This window comes from Pongo abelii, chromosome 4 (genome assembly GCF_028885655.2).
Source record: "Pongo abelii isolate AG06213 chromosome 4, NHGRI_mPonAbe1-v2.0_pri, whole genome shotgun sequence".
NCBI classification, from domain to species: Eukaryota; Metazoa; Chordata; class Mammalia; order Primates; family Hominidae; genus Pongo; species Pongo abelii.
In genome coordinates, this window is record NC_071989.2 from 75,522,088 (window position 1) to 75,545,033 (window position 22,946).

Consider the following 22,946-nt stretch of genomic DNA (forward strand, 5'->3'; position numbering starts at 1 on the left):
ATGCCTTTTGTTTAATTGAAGTTGATATACTTAATTTCCTGAAAATTTATACAACTCTAAAAGAGAGTAGAATGTGTTCATATTTATGACAAAGGGGCACGGATTTTTAAAGAAGCTGAGAATCCCTGGCTTGAAGCTTATTGGGAAGGGTTGGGCCCTTCCCTCACTGCTTCTGTTCTCCCTTTCTCCTGAGATGGATGTAGCTATTTTTACTCTCACTGCTTATGGCTTACAGTTCGCTGATTCTGAAGAATGGGGAATCTTTTCTTGGCACACCCTATAGATCAACTTCTGGGACATTTTCTACTTCAGGTCTATCTGCTCATGGAGCGGGGAAGCTGAGGAATAGAAGAGAGGTTAATCAGCAGGAATTGATATTTTGTTGCTGTGTCCTCTACCTACTGTCTGGCTTCTCTGCAGGCCTTGCTGCTTCTGTGCCTGCAAGAACCTAGGGTTCTTGGACCACCTCAAACACTTTCCTTCAGTGAAACTGAGTCCAGGCCAAAGGTGGCAGATAGCCTACCCCCACTGCATACCACTGGGATGGTGCTGACATCCCTGAGGATGGTGCCTATGGATGCAGAACAGTCAGTAGTAATGAAACTCACAGTCAGCTAGGAACTTATTAATAGCAGGCAGGGAAATATGCCAGGGTTTGCAGCATCTCATTCAGCTGCCTTGCACCAGCTGCTGGAGCCAGAGGTAACATAGCCCTACCTCCACATTCCCATCCCTGCTCCCAGAATTTGCTCTATCTTCCAGGCAAAAGTTTCCCAGGTCAAATCGCCCAAAGATTTATCTCATCTAGGTCCTGGGGGACTTTGTTCCTTTAGCTTTGTTTGCTTTAGTCAGGCACCTGTCAGTTCCAGGTGGGGTTTTCCTGTGTATGTAGTAGGTGCTCAATAAATGTTTGTTGAATGAAAGGTATATTGGGCTGTTAAAGGAAAGGTGTATTGGGCTGATGGCAGGAATGGTTTTTGCCAGGTAGACTTCTTGAATCCTGGAAATGATTTTCATGGAGGGAAACATTCCTGTGTGTATTGAGAGTGATGAGCTGGTGTAGTTTTACTACTCAGTTCCCTGCAGAGAAGCTGGGCAGATCATGTGCATTAGAAAGTCTGGAGGTTGAGAACGAGAGCCTAGCATGCTGAGTGTGTCCACAAACAGAAATATTAGCGAGGCATCTGGGTCTGACCAGCTCAGGAACCTTGGAGAAGGAGGTGGGCTGCCTCAGGGGAGGTAGCTCACCAACAAAGCCCCATCAGTCTCAGTAAGTGGGAGCAGGGCTGGCTCCATAATTTTCAGGGCCCAGTTAAAATGAAAATGCTGAATCCCTTGTGGAAAAATTACAGACTTTCAAGATGGTGATGGCAGATCATTAAACTAATCACAAACTCTTCTAAGTGCAAGGCTTAGTGCAACGAGTCAGGTTACATGGCCCTGGGTAGGAGTCATTGCCTATCCATATTTCCACTTTAAAGGTAGACCAGTTGCAGCGTTTTGGGAAAGTATTTTCAGTCAGCTCCTTTCTGATGCATTCCCTTTTTACTCTTTCCTTGACCTATTAGCATTAAGCCTGCTTTGCTCTGGTTGCAAACTCACTGTTTGTTCGGCATTACCTCCTTGCTCCGCTATTAGCAGCTAGCAAGTCTGAGGTTCTCCATGGTGAATAATATTATCTCTAATCCTTTCAGAAATGCTTAGTGGCATTTTTACCCCCATTTTACAAATAAGAAAACATATGGTCAGAGACACAAAGTAATTTGGCTAAGGCCACATAATTTGTAAATGACAAAACCGTGATCAGGATGGCTTCAAAAACCCATACTCTTTCTATTCCCTACCTTTTCTTTGAAGATACAATTGTGTCTTGTTAATTTCTGTGTCATCTGCAGGGCCTCACACATAGCAGGCTCTCAATACTTTTTCTTGTGATAACAGAACCAGTCAGAGGTGAAACTTGAAAGAGAGATTTAGGGATCTTGACTCCCAGGTAGCACTCTGTTCACCTGGCTGTGGTACCATCTTGTCTATTTTTGAGCATCCTAAAATAAAGATAGCTGCTGCATATTAGGGGTTTCCTGGATTATGGACCTCCATTGATGTTGAGGGTTCCCTTTCTTGGGCTTGATTTGCACATCTTCCTGCCTCTCATAGGCACTGACCTCATTCCAGCCAACAGCATTGTTCCGGGTGGGTTCTCTGACTAAACCTATCTCCTCTCCTGCCCTGGGGAGCTGGGCTGATCATGCAGAAACTTAAGCAATTTGCTCTACCTTCTTTTCCCAAAGACTCAGCCAGAGCAGGTCCCCATCAGCTAGTTCTTTGCTCCCTTTCCCCTAGGCTTCACCCTGACCCCCTCAGCTTTCCAAAAGCCCCTCCCAAACAGAACGTAAGTGCAATTGCTATCATCTCTCCAGGAAAGAGAGGAAAGAGCAAGTGAGCACATAAGCAAGGAGACCATTTTTATTTTTATTTTTATTTTTGAGACGCAGTTTCGTTCTGTCGCCCAGGCTGGAGTGCAGTGGCACAATCTTGGCTCACTGCAATCTCCGCCTCCCGGGTTCACACCATTCTCCTGCCTCAGCCTCCTGAGTAGCTGGGACCACAGGTGCTCGCCACCACGCCTGGCTAATTTTTTGTATTTTTAGTAGAGATGGGGTTTCACTGTGTTAGCCAGGATGGTCTCAATCTCCTGACCTCGTGATCTGCCTGCCTCGGCCTCCCAAAGTGCTGGGATTACAGGCATGAGCCACCGCGCCCGGCCAGGAGACCATTTTTAAATGATGCCAATGAGTCTACTTCCCATTCTTGCAGGGTAGAAGGAACATGGAGATGAGCAGTATTCCAGGTAAAGTCATTGTGTGTGGCCATGCCTCATTTTATGCCTAATCAGAGTCCATTCCAGGTGCCTGCAGAATGTTGGAAGAGCAGGTTTCACCAACATTGTAGATTCATGTAAAATAAAGCCTAATTGCCTTCCTGCTTTCTAAAGCAAGAAACACATGTACAGGTGTTTCTTGGCTTATATGTGTTAGTCCTTTTTCACACTGCTGATAAAGACATACCCCAAACTGGGCAATTTACAAAAGAAAGACGTTTAATTGGACTTACAGTTCCACATGGCTGAGGAAGCCTCACAATCATGGCAGAAGGCAAGGAGAGCAAGTCACATCTTACCTGAATGGCAGCAGGCAAAGAGAGAGAATGAGAGCCAAGCAAAACAGATTTCCCCTTATCAAACCATCAGCTCTTGTGAGACTCATACACTACCACGAGAACAGTATGGGGGAAACTGCTCCCATGATTCAACCATCTCCCACTGGGTCCCTCCCACAACACATGGGAATTCAAGATGAGATTTGGGTGGGGACACAGCCAAACCATATCAGCTTATGAAGGGGTTATATCTGATAAACCCATCATGAGTTGAAAATTTTGTAAGTCGAAGTGCAATCAATACACCTAACCTACCAAATATCATAACTTAGCCTTGCCTACTTTATACATGCTGGAAACACTTACATTAGCCTACAGTTGGGCAAAATCATCTAACACAAAGCTAATTTTATAATAAAGTGTTGAATATCTCATGTAGTTTATTGACTATCTCCTGAAAGTGAAAAGCAGAATGGTTTTATAGGTACTCAAAGTACAGTTTCTACTGAACACATATTGCTTTTCCACCATTGTAAAGTTGAAAAATTGTACATCAAAGCAGCATAAGTCAGACACCTTCTGTACACTTCACTGTGCTTGACACACCCACTGTGCCATGGACAGGTCATGTGGCCCAGAGCCTTTGCCTTGAAAGATTATCTACCATGCCCTGCAGCCTGGACCCTTCATTAGAGCCACCTCTCTCTAAATTATTGGTTCCTTGCCTAGCTAAAATTCCCCTGAGTCTCTGAGTGTGCCCACTAATTTAAGACTCTCCAGTTCAAACTCTTCTCTCGTTTTCCTTTGGGTGTGATTAGGTTAGTGCTTTGTGCAGCTTGGGATCTCACTTTGCTGAATTCCTTTTCCACTGGCTTCTGATGAAGAATAAATTGAGAGGGCTGATAGGGATGTTCTGCTGATTCTTATTGTTTGGGGCAAGGGGATGTGTTGGCAAGTCTCATTTTGAAACTGTCACTTCTTCCAGAATATGCAACAGGACAGATTTTTACATAAATAATGTGGAAAATTGATTGTATGTGCCTGCTGGGCCATAGGGAATTTCCCTTTTGGAATCAAAATTTAAGAGATGTAATTCTGAGAACACTGCAGCTAATTGAAACTTCCATTTGGAAGATCCTATTCTCTTGAGTCCTCCTGTGTGAGCTGGTTCAGGTTTCATGCTACTTTGCCCCTCTTTGTTGCTATATTTTTTAACAGCAGAGGAAGGGGGAAAAATCCTGATTTTCTGATGTTTATTTGACTATTGAGGCTAATTGTTCATTTGCTGAAAAGAATAAAAACCAAGGGTCTCTAAAATACTACATTGTCTGTGTGTGTGTGTGAGCATGTGCATATATGAGTATTTTTGCTTGTACATGAGTATATTCTTTGTCCATGTGTGTTAGAAAGTGAGATGTGAGCATCAAGCTTAAAAATAAAGACAAGAAATTTTATAAAGAATATTCCCCCCACCTCTTTTTTTGTCTTTTCTCCCACAAGGCACTGCCTTCCAGCTGTAATTACACCCTGTATTTAACACTTGCGGAGAATCACTTACACATATCCCTGCATACTCTTGCATCTTCATGTTTATCTTTCAATATATAATTGTGGTAGAAAGACAAAAGGGATGATCAGATTTCAGGAGTAAGAAGGAAGACAGAAGCAAGCTGAAATCTGAGATCACAGCTCTTTATAAATGTTTGACTCAATAAAGAGAATTCCATCTGCTGGACTTGGTGCCCAGACAAAGCCCCAAAACACAGGCAGACCTCCGCAGGCCATTAGAAAAACCATTTCTCCAGAATATGTGTCGGTATAGAGAGGACGAGGAAAAGGTGGTAAAAGCCTGCCTGAGATTGTAGCCACTGGAGACTGCTGATGAAAATTGTGCATAGCTGAAAGAGCAAATCGCTCTAGTTTTTCAGTGATTGCGCTGGATTTTGAAATTAAACCTAGTGGGGCGAACGTACCTGCCTGAGCTTCAAGAGATGTGGTGGGCTGGTGGACTTGTGGGCTTGTGAGCTCCGAGCATCTATGTTTCAAGCTGCGGAGCTCTGTGCCTGTCCTGCTGCAGCATCCATGTGACTAGAGTCTCAGGACTGGTGATCTCTTTATAGCCTATGGTAGTAGGCAGAAAAGAAGCAGATTTTACCTGGAGAGTGTGGTGGGGGAAGCTAAGGGCAGTGGTTTAGGTAGTAAATCACAGTTTCTTCTTTTGTTTTTTTCCACATCAGGGAGGCTTTAATCCTACTCCTCAGGCTAAGCTTAGGGGTGATTTAAACTGTTCAAAGTAAAGACCAGCTCTCAGAAAGCCTTCAAGATTTCTAATTTGATTAGAATTTACTTGGTGCTAAGCAGACAGAGGTGCTGGAGTATCTTCTTTTTAGCAAGAGTTAGGTTTTAAAGTCGGCTTGTGGGGTGAAAATTGCAGGTAGTCACAATTAGGCTTGAAAATCCTTTAACAAAGCATCCATCAAGCTGCTTAGACTGGGGAAGGGTGGGGAAAACTGTGGCTGGAGGGGAGTGCCTGTTCTCCCTCTCCTCCAGGTTCACTTGGGGCATTTGCTCTCAGAGAATGGAGCAGGACTGGCAGTATTGAAGCTATTTTTCTACCAGTCTCATCCAGCCAGCTGGGCATTCTTGAATTTGCTTAAGTTAAATCTATGTAGGATGCAGTTTTACTGCACCAATGGTGGGCCAAAAAAAAAAAAAAAAAAAAAAAAAAAGTGCATTTGCCTTATTTGGAAGAGGAGGGGTTTGGGCAGAAAACCTGGGACTTATATACCCAGCCTGACTTCAGGGACCTCTGGCTTCACTGCGACACATTTTCAGGGCCTCTAGCTGACAATTAATAGCTAATATATAACACTGAAAATGTGCTAGACATTGGTGAAAAGCGCTTTATGTATATCAAGCTATTCAAATACCTACAATAACTCTGTAAGATAAAACTTCATTATCCCATTTTATAGATGAGGAAACCACATTTTGGAGCTCATTCACAGTTTTGTGCCTGAAGTAGCCTATGGAGAAGATGAATGTCAGGAGTGTGTGGGTAGAGGATATGGAGAGGAACTGGAAATTTCAGCCTCTTTCTTGGGGCCCAATGGGGATGTTGTAAGTGGGAGGATCTGTACTGCTCATCCACTGGGGCTTGGTGATGCCAGATTCAGCTGCCTTGCTCTCTGTCTCTGGGCTTTTGCACAGGCTGCTCCGTCTGCCTAGTGTACTTGTTCCCCCACTTTCACCCCAGTAACTCTTATTCATCTTGTAATTGCCCTATGGGTTCTTCTGGCTTGCTGACAGACAAAACCAGTTCACCGAAACAATGGTATAGCAGTAAAGAAAGAGTTTAATTGATGTGAGGCCAACCACATGGGAGACAGAGTTATTACTTAAATCAATCTCCCTGAAGGCTCTGAGGCTAGAGATTTTCAAGGATAGTTTGGTGGGCAAGGGGCTAGGGAATGGGGAATGTTGATTGGTTGGGGATGAAATCATAGGAGTGTGGAAAATGGTCCTTATGCACTGAGACCCCTCTGGGTGGAGGGGGTCACAGGACTGGTTGAGTCACAATTTGCTGGTCCAGGTGGAGTCAGCCAGTAGTCAGAAATGCAGAAGTCTAAAAAGACATCTCAAAAAGCCAATCGTAGGTTCTACAATAGTATGTTATCTACAGGAGTGATGGGAAAAGTTACAAATGTTGTGACCTCCAGAACAATAGCTAGTTGTCATTTAACTATGCCTATATCTTAGCAGAATTAAAGACTTTCATTAGTTTTACAAAGGCAGTTTAGTTTTGGGAAGGGCTATTATCATTCTTGCTTTAAGGTTAAACTATAAACTAAATTGCTCCTGAAGTTGGTTGGTCTATGCTCAGGAATGACCAAGGAGAGCTTGGAGGTTAGAAGCAAGATGGAGTCAACTATGTCAGATTTCTCTTACTGTCATGATTTTGCAAAGTTAGTTTCAGTCTCTCCTGGGCTCCTGTAGCTGGATTAGTGCCTGCCATGCCCGCTTTCACAACTCTCACTCTGTCTCATTTACTAGACCAGATCCTTTTAGCCAAGGATGAAGACTTTCCACTGCTGTCTCCTAAGCACTCAGCACAATGCCTGGCTCGCTGTAGTACTCGGTGAATGCTTGCTAAATGGATGTTGAGTAAGTAAAGAGAATACAATTTCCTATCCAGTTCCTAAAATACAGACACCTCCCACTTAATATTAGTCATCCCCTCCTAAAATCAGATGTTGTGCACAAAAATGTTAACCAGAGCTATTTCCTATTATTTGAAATGGGAAAAATTACAAAATAGTATGCGTCAACCCCAAATCCTTAGCCAATTTCTGAAAACTTAGAAAAATGCCCATATATAACTAAAAAACTTATATTAGGGTGTAAAATGCTTAAAACATTCCTTCATGATCCCAGACCACTAATGTGGTTGTTGACAAACAGCTGCTTTGTGGGCAGTAAAATCTTCTCTTCCTGTGTCATGGCTTTCCTCTCTGGTTTTACTTGCTTCTACAAGTTTTCTTCCTATACTGTCTCAAATTTTGGGGACGTTTTACAATACTAAGCAAAAATCAAGGTAAATTATCCAAGTCTGTGGAAATATGTTTGGAGCAAGCACAGCACAGTCAGAGAATGGCTCACACTGAATATGAAATCCTACCAATTGAATGTGGAATTTAATTTGTCTTTTCCATGCGTTGTTTGGTTAAAAATAATGCCCTAGTTTTGGGTATGTAAATGTATTTTTTTCTAAAATTCATACATCACCTGAAAAATGTTTTATCATAGCCAGTGCCTTCCTTTCTTCCTTCTGTTTTTCCTTTCTTCTTTCCTTTTTTCCTTCCTTTCTTTTTTCTTTCGAAGTATTTGAGTCCATAAAATTTGGGTGTGACCAAGGAAGGGATCAGAATATGCCATGTGACATAAATATTATTTTGAGTAAAAGGCATTTGAGAATCAACAGATGCAGGAAGAGCCTTTCTCTGCACTCCCTCATCTGCCTAAAAGCAGAACCTTCCAAAAGAATTCTGCTCTCATAAATCCTGCTTTAAAGAAGTACCAGGCGGAAAGGGTGACTCCTGTCACCAGAGATGAGAAGTTGACACTGGATGCATAAACATACCTTATTAAAATAAACCTTATTGTACTATAAGGAATTGATTGATGTGATTGTGGAGGCTGAGAAGTCCCATGATCTGCTGTCTGCAAGCTAGAGCCTGGGATAGCTTGTAGTATCTAGTCAGAGGCCACGTCATGCCAGACTTCTATTGACTCCGATAGAAATGGCAACATGTTTGAGAGGCCAAGGAAGAGACCTAGAGACAGAGAACAAGACACAGGGTTTATTGGCATGATTTACACACAGGGATGGTCCACTGGTGGTGGGCTGGACAGGAGAACCACTACCATTTGTAAAAAGCATGCAGTTTATATAGCATTTTCACTTAGCACCCTCCAACTAGCAACCTTCACCTAGCAACCTCCATTTAACCCAAAACAAAGGGCCTCAATTCCTTATACAGCTTGTATTCCAAGAGATAGGCCAGGCGTTCAGATGTCCTTTATACGTAAGGAGTGAGTCTTTACGTTGGCCACTCCTGAATTCCTTAGCTTGAGACTCTGAACACATATTCTTCTTAGACCATAGGGTCATTCTTAGGCCATGCTTCAATTGTGGCTGTCAGGTTCCTCTGCCATACAGCCCAAAAGCCTGAACACCAGGAGAACTGATGGCTCTAGCCTAAATTTGAAGGCCTGAGAACTAGAGGAGCTGATGGTGTAAGTCCTAGCCTGCGGGCAGGAGATGAATATTCAGTTCAAGTAGCCAGGTAGAGAGAGTAAATTCTCCTTTCCTCTGCCTTTTTGTTTGATCCAGACCTTCACCAGATTGCATGGTGCCCACTCCTGTTGGGAAGGGCAGTCTGCTTTACTGAGTCCACTGATTCAAATGCTAATCTCATCTGGAAACACCCTCACAGACACACCCAGAAATAATATGCAACCAATTATCTAGGTACCGTTTGACCCGGTCAAGTTGACGTATAAAATTTACCACTTCGCTTGCCTTCCGTTGGTTTCTTTATATATTTCTCAGTCATTTCCCACCATTTGTTGTCCCTTGAAACCCTAACCCCTTCTCCTTGTTAAAATGGTATATAAGCTCCAAGTTCTAACAGCTTCTTTGAGCCACTTTCTTTGTGAGCTCCCCGTCTGTCTTTTGTTTGTTTTATTCATAGACCCCCAAATCACTGAACCTAAGAGGATAGAAGAAAAGTTTTTCTCCCCTGATACTTTAAAAAGGTCCATTTATTTCAAAACAGGACAGAGAACTGTCTTTTATGAAGTTTTTATGAATGGTGATGCCAACATGGATCACCTGTCAGTTCTTTAAGGGCCAGAGACCTGTCCCTAACTCTGAAGCCCTGGCCCTGAAGTGGGCTTGGATCCCATTTGAGAAATCTACCTACATGGCTCTTGGCTCCTGGCCATACCTCCATCTCTCTGGTCTATGGAGATGCCCAGAATTCTTGACTCATCAGTGTGATTAAGACACTACATCTTTTGTTATAAAAGCACATATATTACAAAAGCAGAGACATTTAATATTGGTTTTTCCCTTCTTTCACATGGTAACAGAACCCCTGAATTTTAGCTGAACATAGAATGAAGACTACATTTTCCAGTCTCCCTGGCAGTTGGTGTGGCCACATGACTGGTTCTCACCAACGGAATATGAATGGAAGTGATATGTGTCATATCTGGGGTATTGATATTTTTGGAAGCCTGGGGGTCAACAAAGATCCCCAACATGGTCATAAAGCAGTTTTTTCCAGCTAGACCTTGTGCAAACTGCTAGAGCTCAAGACTGCACAGCTGACATTTAGTGAAATCAGGAACATGTTCAGCACAGTCCCTGGCATGAAGGAGGAATTCAACAAATATGTGTGTTGAGTGAATGAATGGATAAATAAAAGACGTTAGAGATCTAGGTGATCATGCTGAATGTTGGTCTTCTTTCATTATTCAGGATGGATGACTTATGAGTCAAAGATGGTCTTAGTTCTATTTTCAGTGCCCCCAGGCTGCTGATTGCTGTCACCTGCACCTTTCCATTACCTGTATGAGATCCCTCTAGGTGGTAGCACCCTCCTTATTTTGTGTGCCCACACATGACCCCAATCCTCTTATAGGAGTTTTGCTAATTTGTTGGGGCCTAAAAAGGAACGGAGTTGAAACCAAAGCATGTTGTTTTATGGAATTTGCTAACCTGTCTTATATCATAGCTAGTTTCTTTCTTTTAAAAATGTATCCCATGGATTCAAGCATAGATTATCAAATAAAGGGCCAGAAACTCACTCCTTGTGTAGCAGGAAGAGGGTATAGCGCTTTGGGTATAACAACCTTTTCCCATACAAGATAAAGTAGAAAGGGCCCATTTGAAGCCTTCCAGAGCTCAGTTACCAAGAAGTGCTGGAGTTCTCAGAGCTTAATTTCTTTGTACCTGGTGTGGTTGCCTTGAACTTTGCTCCCAACTGAATCAGGCCTTAGGGTGCACTAACACTCCTGCATAATAGATCTAGCCACTCAGGGAGGGAGATAAGCCTGACGCTAGCTAATGGAGGCTTTCTAAGCAGCCTGCCTATATCCTTAGCACTGCACCCTTGGATTTTTATCTTTTTTATTTGGAAAAAACTATCACAAGGACATGGGGTCTAACAGCATTGATTGTCTTGATAGTTTGTTGATTAAGTCCAGGAGATGCTGGCATCTGCAAATACATCTTATTAGGTATGATCAGGCAAGTAAATTGTCCCTGCCCTCCAGCATGCTGCAATAATTAACTCTAATACCAACAACTAAAAGTTAATCACAGCAGGTGCAAAGCCAGGCTCTCTTTGTCTGCCTGCAAAACCTTTTTCCCACCACGGCTTCATAAGGTGGTAGCTCTGAGACTTGGAACAGGTGCTTTGTAAAAGAGCCTTACCTTTCTGTAAAAGCATTCCACATATTATTATTTTAATTTAATTAGGTTTTAAAAAGGTTAACCATGACATGTTAATAGCTTAAGTTTCACATTAATATTCTGAGAACACTGTTTAGCCCAGCCACTTGTGATTCAAAAAGATGTTCTTCCAGAAAATGAATTGGCTTCTAGGACAATTACAGAAAAACAGCTTTCATTTGATTAAGATGGGTATCTTGCTATTAAAAAATGTTGTTGAAATGAAATATATATAAGACATTGAAAAACATTAAAACTTTAGCTTGATACAATTCATCTTTGAGAGAGGGAGATGGGGCGGTATGTTTATGGAGATTATCTCAAAGGTGGCTAATGTCCTTCAGCAATAGGCAAATTAGTGGACTGTGCTTGTGATGTGCTGTGTGTTGTCTACCTAATGTTTTATTTATTTGCCTGAGAGCCACTGTTTTCATTAGGGAGTTTAGAGAGCAAAGCAAGATGATATTTACTAGCCTGGCAAACGAATAAGCTCTATTCATGTTTCTTCTTTTGCTATCATAGCTAATCATTGTTTTTTAAAAATAGCTAAAATAGCTACTCAATATGCTAATGGATCCTGTGGAAACAGGAATAAACCATAACTTCCTATAGAGGGAGGGAGCAAGGAATAATTCAGTCATACATGCACATATGGCTACTCTGTGCCAAGCATTGTGCTAGCTCTGGGGGCACAGAGGCGATGAAGCCAGGGGCCTGCCCTCCAGATACTCTTGATGAGCTGGGAGCTGGCATTGATTATACCATTAACCCTCATTATACAGTGTAATAGGTGTTTTTCTTGCCCCAAAGAAACACAGGGGACAAGTAATTAGTTCAGTCTGGTGTGATTGGAGATGGCTGCAAAAAAGCAGGGAGGATCTGGGACTTGAAGGACTAGATGATTTTGCCAGAGGTAGACTGTTGCTTAAACCAGTGGTTCTCAAAGCCGATGGAAGGTGTGGGGTGTGTGTGTGTGTGTGTGTGTGTGTCTGTGTGTGTTTTGTGTGTGTGTGTGTGCACAGAGGTGTGTGTTTTAACCAGCTTTCCAGGTGATTCTGATCCTAACTAAAGCTCAGAACACGCTGATTCATGGCCCGTCTGGTCAACTGTGAGACATTTGACTTGACCAGAGCTTTGAGATTGATGGGGGTATGGAGGGATGGGATACCAGGCTGTGAAGCTGGAAATGTCAACTGAGGTCAAGTATGAAGCAAGGGAAGGGAAGATATTAATATTTATATTAGCTATCTGTATGGGGGCTTTTGTAATGATGGTTCTGGTGCCAGGTAACAGGAACCAGCTGGAATGAGCTTAAACAAATAGGAAATTTATGAAAAAGATACCATGATATCTCATTGCTATCCAAGGGAGAACTCAACAACCAGGCCCTAGGAAGGTATTTTTTTTTTCTTTCTCTAGTTCATTATTTCCTTAGGATAGATTCCCAGATGGAAGATTACTGGTTCAGAGAGTGTGAAGAATTTCATGGCTCTTGAGGCATGTGGCCAAGTAGCTTCTAAAAGTTTGTAGCAGTATACAAGGCCACCAGCATTGAACATAAACACTGGTTTTACCACATCCTTATCAACATTAATTTTATTGTTTCTAATTTGCTAGGGGGAAATGATGCGTCATTGTTGCTGTTTCAATTGACTGATGACTAATGAAGTCATTAAAAATGTGATTATTGACCAACTGTGTAGCCTTCCCTTCCTGAAAAGGATTTTTTTGTCCTTATTTTATGAGGAGAGGACCTACTCTACTCTCCAGGGATTCAGAATAACCATAATTCTAGCAAAATAAAGAGGAAATCATATTGGTTTGGGTGGCTCCAGAGCTGTCAGCTTAACAACGGGAGCATCATCATTACTGTCTTCATTAGCAGCTGAAGACGCCAAGGTGCCAAGAGAACCTGCCCAAATCCCAGCTCTGCCACTTACAGGCCTCGTGATTTGGTGTACGTTTCTGCACTCCCCTGAGCCCAGTTTCGTCATCTGTAAAATAGGGTTAATTTACCCTACCTGCTTATATGATATTTCTGAGATCAGAATGAGGTCAGATACTTGAAAATGCTTGATAAACTGTAAAGAACTATAAAAATGTAAGCTATTGCTATTATTATATTGGCTTGTGCAAACGAACAGTCTCCACAACATTGCATCGGGTCAGGACTTTTACCGTTGATTGAAAAGTGGAAACTTCAGCCTTTTCACTTCTCACACAAATGGGATTCAATTCATAGATGCAAATTCAGGAAAGATATTTATTGTGGTTGAGATATTTTTACTCCTACCAGCAGGTGATGGGCTTCTCAAATATGTGGAAGGACCTAACATTTCAGAGCCCTTGGGTGCATAATTTTCTCCCCCTATCCCTCCCTCCCTTCCTTCCTTCCAGGTGCTAAGCACTGAGAGTAAATAGTGAGCAAGAGGTGACCCAATCCCTGCTCTCATGGAGCTTATGTGCTTATTCAGAAGGACGTGCTGCCCAGTGTCCCTAGGTTTGGCACGGGTCTTTAAGTTGACTGAACGGTGCTTTACAGTTTATGAGGTGTGTTTATAGCAATCAATATATTTGATTCTTCCAACTTCATCATGAGGAAGACTAAGAGGTATACTATTTTGGAGTCAGAAAGGTGGGGTGTCTTGCCTAAAATCCCATGGCAGAGTCAGTTGTGGGGCCGGAAACTGTGTCCAGTTCCCTGGTGACTAATTTGGTGCCTTTTCCATGACAATACACTCCTCTGTCCTTTTCATTTTCATATTTGCAAGGGGTTAAACTTAGCCCTGCTTTGATGAGGGAATCAAAATAATGGGATTCCCCTGCAGAATCCTAACTCACCTTAAAACTGGCATGGCTTTTGTGATGTGTGAAATGCGGCTCCCAATGTAATTAAGAAAAGAAAGCCTGGCAGCCAGAAATTAAGAAGCTAAAATAAAAGAGATACCATCTGAAAAGTCCCCACTGACCTAAAGAGCCAGGTAGTGGGTCCGCTGGGGTCGGAGGGGTTGTTGCTGGGAGGTGGCCGTGGCACTGCAGCAGCTCAGCTCTACTCTCTGATGGAAAAATGTCCTGCCAGTCAATGGAATTACTGGAGATGGTTCTGAGGGATAAAGGGAGATAAGTGAGCCAGTTAGAAAAGCTGGCAGAAAATTGAACAAAACCAGAAGAAGATGAGGTGGGCTAAAAAAAAGCAGTTCAGGGAACCTGGGTAAGGGAAGCCTGCGTTCCTTAGCCTGTATTCACTGAGGAGGGAGAGAAGAGGTGCAGTCTACACAACTGGCTGGAGGGGAAGGGTTGGTCTGAGACATGGGCATGGGAATGGCAGTTTCACTCTCTCCTCTGAGTCCTCTGCACATCGTGGCTGTACAGTAGGATGATTTACTCACCTGATGATCTCCTCCACTGGGCTGTGAACCCTTGCAGGGAAGAACTACCGTGTTGAGCTTTTGTGTCCAGCATCTGGTAGGGTGCCCTGGGCATATCCATGCTAGCAAGCTGGCATCATGGGATTGTGTGAAGCAATGCCTACCAAATTTCTGTTTAATATGTTACAGTTTTCAAGGCTTTGAGATATTTTGAACGTGAAATAATAAATGCTACTACATACCAAGTATTCCCTGACTTAAGTCAGGGCAGGAGCATGGAGCTAGATTTGGGAAATAATTCTGTCCCATGAATCTGCAGGTGAAACATAGATATGGGACAATTACTCTGTAACCCAGGCCAGGGTGATTTTTTAAATACCCAAATTTCTGGGAAATGGCTTCATTCTCTGCTTTAGTCTCAGGGAAGAATGGTTTGACTGTTGGTTTCTGAATCAGATATGGGCTGTACCATCCTGCTTTCCCATGGACAGAAACAGCCTGCTCTCTGGGTTCACCTTCTGAAGCCTGCAATAGAGAAAGGTAATAATGAGTCTCTTTTCTGTACCTGCCTCCCTACTCTCTTCTTCTGTCTTTTACCTTCTCCAGCCTCATCCATACATGAATGCCTGTAACCAAGACAGCAGTTTCCTGAGTGCCTCCAATTTCCCCAGCCTTTTGGGACCACCTTCCAGTTGACAGTGCAATAGAATGGCTTGAATCTTTTTCTTGGGAAGCCTAGTATTCCCCTAATATCTCCAAGAATTATGGATAGTCTTTTGTTGCTTCTCTAGCTCCAAGTCCCTGCTTTTAGTGAATTCTTTCTTCATTTTTTCTCATTGTCTTTCCTCCTGTGTATACCATCCGTTTCTGCACATCATCTCGCCTACAGGGGCACAGCCCCTTCCTTCTCCTTTAATTCCCGGGACAACCATACACAAAAAGCCATGACACCTGGCCGAATTTTGGGGTACTGAGTTTACTGAGTACCATTGATTACATTGTCATATCATATAACAAATGCTTTTCACAAAGTCAGAGAAAAAAAACAGATATTATTGGAGCTTCCTCATTTTCATTAGCTCTACTAACCACCATGTTGTTCTGGGTCTTCCACTTTCTTTCCTTCTTCACATCTCTTTTTTCCTTCCCTGAATTGCTTTATTCCTCCCTTGCAGATTGCCTTTGGAAACAGACTCAGGAGAAGGACTGGGAGGAGCTGAACTGAGCCAACCCCAGTTATTCTTCTGAAATTTGCCAATCATGGGGTACATTTGTGTAAAATAACTCCCAAGAGGAGGAATAAAAACCAGGGTGGAGAGAGGCCAGGAAAATTCTTCACTGGGAAACTATTCTAAACCTGTTGAAATGTGTTAGTTTGTCATTGTCTATTCTCAGCCCAGCCTGACAAGCTTTCATATCTAAATGCAAAACAGTAGCCAAAAGGAGACTCTGCGATTTCCAGTGCTTCACTGCTCAGATAGTTTCATAAAGTGGATTCCTTCCACACTTTAGCTGCCACTATCACTCTTGAGATGTTAAGTGTCACATGCCAGCCAGCAGGCAGCTCAAACGGTCACTGTTGCCTTTTGTTTTCATTTATTTCATGACAGCTGTCATTTAAAATCAACATTTATTGAGCACCTAATAATAGGTCTGGGCTAGGAATGGTGGAATATACAAATTTGATTAAGACATGCTTCCAGCCCTCAAGGGAGTCATGCTCTAGCAGAAAATAAACATAAGGTTGTGTTATGTCCTCTAAAGGGCTTTTGAAAAGATTACCATACACTACCTGTGAAGTAGGGAAGACAGATGATGACCTGACTTGAAGAATGACAAAACAGAAACTCAGAGCTGTGAAGTCACTGGTCCAGACTTTCACAGTTAAGGAATGATAGAACCAGAACTAGGACTTGTGGTTTTTGACTCCTGATCTACTCTCCTTCCTTGTATCATAGGCCCACATTGGGTATATCACATTACCAGAAAGAGAAAAGAATGTTCCGAACGTTATTGGATTGGTTCCACATATGGAAGAAACTTACCAGCTCTTGGGAAAAAGAATATGTTATGGTAGGCGTAGCTTTCCTCTTTATCTTTTTTCTTAAGAGCCGGTGTCCAAATGCATCAGCCTCAATAAACCATATTGGGATGATTTTCAGGAGAATTGTACTCCAAGGGATGTTTAGCTTTTTCATGTTAGCTAGGTATAAATTCTTGTTTTATGAAAGTTGTTATCCTATTCATGGGCAGATTTCTAAGCAAATATTACTTATGAGAGCTGAATAAAAAATTGTTGACACCCCAGAGTTCAATAAACACTTACTGAAGGTACATAATTGGGCAAATTATGTGATAAAGTCTATTTTGATATAATTTACTGTTTCTTAAAGCTTATTTATCTTCTCCTAGTTAAAGAAAGCACAGTGAGGAAGATGTGAACCATGAGTGTACAAAGCCTGTGAGGTGGTGAAATCCTAGAAAACAGAGAGGCAGAGCAGACACTAAATCTATTTTCAACATCATCCCAATCAGATTTTCATGGTGAACTGTCATTTTCTTTATGCAAGGCTTTATACATTCCAGAACTGCTGTCAGCCATATTGAAATGTATGTGGACTCTGTCTCTAGAGCCACAAAGCAGAGAAAGGAAGCAAACCTTCATAGCATTACTGAGCTGCTGAACAAACAGCTCTGGAAGACTGCCTGCTTCTGACTTGCTTCCTTATTGTTGGGACAGGTTGATTTGAGGTTTTTGAGTACTTGTAAAACAAAACACCAAAACAAAACAAAACAAAACAAAACACATTTACCATTTTAATTGTCTCTTTTACTTTACTCTTTCATTAGCACAAATAATTGAGAGTTGGACAATTCTGAGATTTCTGTCTTTGATAGTGTCACAGTTCTTCTGTACGACTGTACACAGATGATCCAAACATGTGTAGGTCTTTTCTTTGCTGTGATCACAGAAAAATATATGAAAGTTTTGTGTGTGTTAGTTTGTGGGAAAAAAGTCATGGTGATTGATGTAAATTAATCAGCCCCTAGCATGGTTCCTGGCATGGATGCTTGATAGTACTTATTGACTATAGATAAATACTTATTGACTATTGGGCTATAGACCTCTGATAAATGTAGAATAAATTATTATCTCTCTCTTGAAACCATCACTATGATATTAAACACTTGTCTGCATATGGCTTGTGTGGTTTAAATATGTCTTGTCATATTACTCAGTATTATTTGATAAATAATAGGATTGTTGTTTGAGAATAATAATAATTGTTACCATTTATTGTTTTATAGGTGTTAGGATCTGTGCTAAGTATTTTGTATATGTTGCTTCATTTCATCTTATTAGAACTCTATAAGGTAGGCATTATTATCCTCATCTTACAAATGAGGAAAACGAGGCTTTCTTTTGGTGGAAAAGTTCTTAACATAATATATTCAAATGTACCAGTCTTTTTGTTTGTAATCAATCCTGTAAGTGTCTTCTTTAAGAAATCTTTCTCTACCTTAATGTCTAAAATATATTCACCTAAATTTTCTTCTAAAAGTTTCAATTTTTTTTGACATGCAAGACTTTAATTTATCTGGGGTTGACTTTAACATGTGGGACCTTTGATCTTATTCCATATGGACAATTATTTTATTTCCAACTCTATTTAGTTAAGAGTTTCTCCTTTCTCTTCTGACATATCTTGCCAGCTCTGACATACATCAGTGATCCACATGTGCATCCACACAATGAGATATTCTACAGCAGGTCAAAGCAGCCTACATGCAGCGATATGAATGAATCCGTGCAGTATGTGATGGACTAATGAGGAGAGTGTGTCAAGAACCAAGAAATGTGATGAGTCGAATTCTGTCCATCTGAGGTCCTAGGGGAAAAAACACAACCCAAGGTTAAAACAACTTAAATGATTTGCCCAGGCTCACTTGGCTGGGAAAGCAGTAGAGCTTCAAAACTGTAAAACCAGTTCATCTGAGTCCAGACGCCAAGGTTTTCCACCCAACAGTGCAGCACAGTCCATTTTATAACCTTCCTTGAAGAGGTAACATCTATACTTCCTACTGATAAACAGAATACCATGCAGAGTTAGAAGGCTCTAGAAGGTGCCTCCCTCTTGGATCCCCGAGGTCCTCAATCCATTAGCTATCTCCTCTCTCCCCTGTGTCTCCCACCCTCATCTCTTCTAGGCTCCTTTCCACTAATGGATATGCTTGAATTCTTGATTATGCTTGCATATACTTGCATCTTTGCATATACTTGCATCTTGAAGAAAGAAGAACAAACCCTCCTTTGACTGCTTCCCCCTCCCCTCTCAGCACTTGGTATATCTTGTCACAGTTCTCACTTGCTTATCCCTCTCTTACACAGAAGCCCTGCAGGGCAGTGTCAGCTTTCTAGTTCACTTTTGTCCGTACTACCTAACACAGGACTGGCCTGTAGTAGGCTTTTAATAAATATTTGTCTAATTAATGAATAAAGGTGGTATACTTACATGTTTCAAATCCCCTATTTCTAGTTTTGCCTCATCCTAGACTCTCGAAAGAGTCCTGTTCTGGGGTGAGGGAATGTGAAATTGTTCTAGATGAGGAACTGATGATTTAGTAAGCCAGCATTGTGGTCTGGCACACTGCTACCACGTCTTCCAGTTCTAGTAACCAGGTTCTTGCTTCATTCCTGGTTAATAAGCTTCTACCTCTTAACTCAGTGCCAGTAAATAGATCCCTACTCAGTACCTCTGGCAGCCCAAAGACATGGTCCTGCAATGAGCCTTAGTCTTCTTAACTGAGTCCCTGCCACCCTCACTACATGCCCCAACACAGTTTTTCCTCCAGCCTGCAACCCATGTACTTCTCCCCAACACACCAACTTCATTCTGCTTTGTGCCTCTTGCAGGGGCCTTCCAGAGAGCTGCCATATCTTATACACCTCCACAAGCCATCTGCTCACTTTTCTTCATGCAAGTGCCCATTGTAACATGTTGCTGAGCCCCAGAAGAATCCAGCCACTGTCCAGGAGGTCTTTAGGATCATTTCAGGCAGAACCACTGAGCCCCAGATTCTTGCTGTCCATGAAGGATGGGAAGGTTTTATGGGGAGTAGGAGAGTGGGACAGGAAGGCAGAGGAGAAGGCAGGAGAGCCCCAGGAAACTGGTAGTGGTCACAGTCTTGCTGTAGGTCCCACACCCTGTCTGAGGAAGAAACTCTATCACAGTGGGAGTGGGTGGCCCAAGCTAAGGAGGAAGCATATGTTATTTGTCTTCTATTTCCAATACCTACCACAGAGCCTGACATAAACAGGTAGTCAGCAGATGTTAGTGGAATGGCAGGAACATATTCAGTGCAGGCTGTATCCCTAACACCCTATGTGACTTTGGACTAATCAATTCACCCTGAGCCTCAATTTTCCCATCTGTTAACTATGGGTCATCATGACTCTCATGTCATTTCAAGGGTGAAATAATTTAATGCACTTGGGAATGTGACATTGATAGCCTCTAATATTTTTTCAGCATGTTGTCCTATCAGTAGGAGGTTTTAAATATACGTACTCCGATGTAAGTATATTTATATATTTTAAAATTACATTTTCATTCTATTATATATTTACGTAATGCATATTTTTAAAGGATTAGGCAAAAATAAATAGAAGTTCTAATGTATTCTTCTTATAACCCAATGAATGATCTTGTGCACCCCTGGGTTGCATTTATCTTACTTTGGATATCATGACTTTAAAGTCTGATATACACAGAAGTGGGAAGACAAAATATTAAACTGTTTTTACTCACAACACTTCTGACTCTGAATGCATGGTCTTTTCCAATGCCACTTCAACTCTCAAACAAAGGCTGGGTGTCCTAAAACTCAATTCAGTTTTGACATTGTCTACCTAGAGTCATCATCAGATCCCACAAATTAAGGTTTAGTCCCACAAGACTGTCCCCACTTTCAGATGCCAGTCACAAGTCCCAGGTTGTCACTGGCACTTCTGACCAATTGGCTATAAATTCAGAGGGTTCCCACAATACACTCTGCAGCTTCAATAATTTGCTAGAATGACTCACAGAACTCAGGAAAGCACTTTACTTAGTATTAATGGTTTATTATAAAGGATACGATGCATGAACAGCCAAATGGAAGAGAGGCACAGGCCAAGGTATGGGGGAGGGTGCGGGCCTTCCATGCCTTCTCCAGGTGTACCACCCTCCCAGCACCTCCTTGTGTTCACCACATCCAAAGATCTCCAAACCCATTTGTTTAGAGGGGTTTTTTTTTTTTTTTAAATGGAGGCATGATTGATTAAATCATTGGCCACTGATGATTGAATCCAACTGTGTTAGTCCATTCTCATGCAGCCATAAAGGACTGTCCCAGACTGGATAATTTATAAAGGAAAGAGTTTTAATTGACTCACAGTTCTGCATGGCTGGGGAGGCCTTAGGACACATGCAATCATGGTGGAAGGGGAAGCAAACATGTCCTTCTTCGTATGATGGTAGGAAGAAGTGCAGACCAAAAGGGGGAGAAGCACCTTATAAAACCATCAGATCTCATGAGAACTCATTCATTATCACAAAAAGAGCAGCATGGGGGTAACTGCCCTCATGATTCAATTAGTTCCCACCAGGTCACTCCCACGAGACATGGTGATTATGGGAACTACAATTCAAGATGAGATTGGGTGGGGACAGAGCCAAACCATATCACCAATCTCCAGCCCTGTCCCTTCTCCTAAGGTCCCCAGGTAGGACTGATAGTTTCAACTGTCTAATCCCACAGTTGATTCCTCTGGCAACCAGCCTTCATCCTGAAGCTATTTACGGGCCCACCAAGAGTCACCTCATTAGCATAAACTCAGGTACAGTTGAAAGGGGCTTGTTATGAATAATAAAAGATGTTCCTATTACCCCTATCACTAGGAAATTCAGGGCTTTAGAACCTCTGTGTCAGAAACCTGGGACAAAGACCAAATATACATTTCTTATTGTATCACAGATGTCTATGGATTTCTGCTTATATTAGCATTTTAGTGGCAAAAATGTAATGCCACTAAAGTATTGCTCACTGATATTTGTCTGATCAATAAAGTACATTGTATCAATGGTAAAAATATACACCACTCCCTCCACCCCATAGGATTCAGTAAAGTTACTTTCATATTAAATTTTAAAATGCTGATCATAAACATTTATGTTTTTCCTGAGTTGGCTCTCAGCCAGAAAGGGTGGCTCACCACCAGTTTAATGTCACTAGTAGCCACATGTGTTTCCTGGAAATGTAAATTCTTGCACTTATTAAAGCAAAATTCTCCTTAGGGTACTATAAACAGATGTTGTGGAGGCATTACCCACATCAGCAGAGAAAACTTCCCTCTTCTTGTTCCATCAAAGAAGTCACATTGGCAATAAGCTGGGGTTCATTTATTCCTTCACTTAACAAATACTTATGAGTGCAAGGCACGGGGATAGTGCCTGGAAATAAGAGATTAAACAGGAGTGATATGGTCTTTACCCTTGTTAAAAGAAAAACCTTCAGATAAATTTAACAGAGTTTAATTGAGCAAAGAGTGATTTGTGAATCGGGCATCCCCGAACCAGAACAGGTTCAGAGACATCCTGGCATTGCCACGTGGTTGAATAAGAGTTATAAACAGAAAAAGGAAAGTGACATATGGAAAACAGAAATGAGGTACAGTAACACTAAATTAGTTACAGCTTGGTGTTTGCTTATTTGAACATGATTTAAACAGTTGGCCGTCTTTGATTAGCCAAAACTAGGTGATTGGTACAAGAGTAGGTTACAGCCTGTTTACACATCCAGCTGGGTTACACTTCACTATGTAGGAAGAAACCTTTAGTCTGAAATTAAAATATATAAGGAGGAAGCTGTAGGTTAAACTTAACACCTTCAGGGACTTTACATACTGAGGTGAAAGACAACAACATACAAATGAGACAATTACAGATAGGGTTAGTCTATGAAGGAAACACTGTCAGTGCTGAGATGGTGAACTGTGGGGGTAGGCATGGAACTGCCTGATGGTCAAGGAAAGCTTCTCTGAAGAGGCGACATTTCAGCCTGATCTGAAGGATGGGAAGCCTTATGAGGAGAATGTAATCAGGCCCTAGGACAGACTGTTGGAAAGCATGAGGTGGGAAAGGGAAAGATTAGAGAGTGGTAAGCTAAAGGGAGAGGGGCACAATGCACAGTTGAAGAGGAAGATAGAGACCATCCTTGCAGGAAGGCAGAGATCATCCGTGCAGGAAGGCAGGGACCATCCATGCAGGAAGGCAGAGACCATCCATGCAGGAAGTTAGAGATCATCTATGCAGGAAGGTAGAGGCCATCCAGGCAGGAAGGCAGAGACCATATGATGT

The 22,946-nt window shown here is 41.9% G+C and overlaps 1 long non-coding RNA gene across 1 annotated transcript in view; it reads left to right on the top strand.

The window, feature by feature from the left end:
* Positions 1-22,946, top strand: part of LOC134761397 (uncharacterized) — an 85,584-nt gene that overhangs the window by 34,150 nt on the left and 28,488 nt on the right. Inside the window, exon 3 of the long non-coding RNA XR_010139963.1 lies at positions 7,213-7,323. This is a non-coding gene — a long non-coding RNA (uncharacterized LOC134761397). The remainder of the gene's footprint in view (positions 1-7,212; positions 7,324-22,946) is intronic.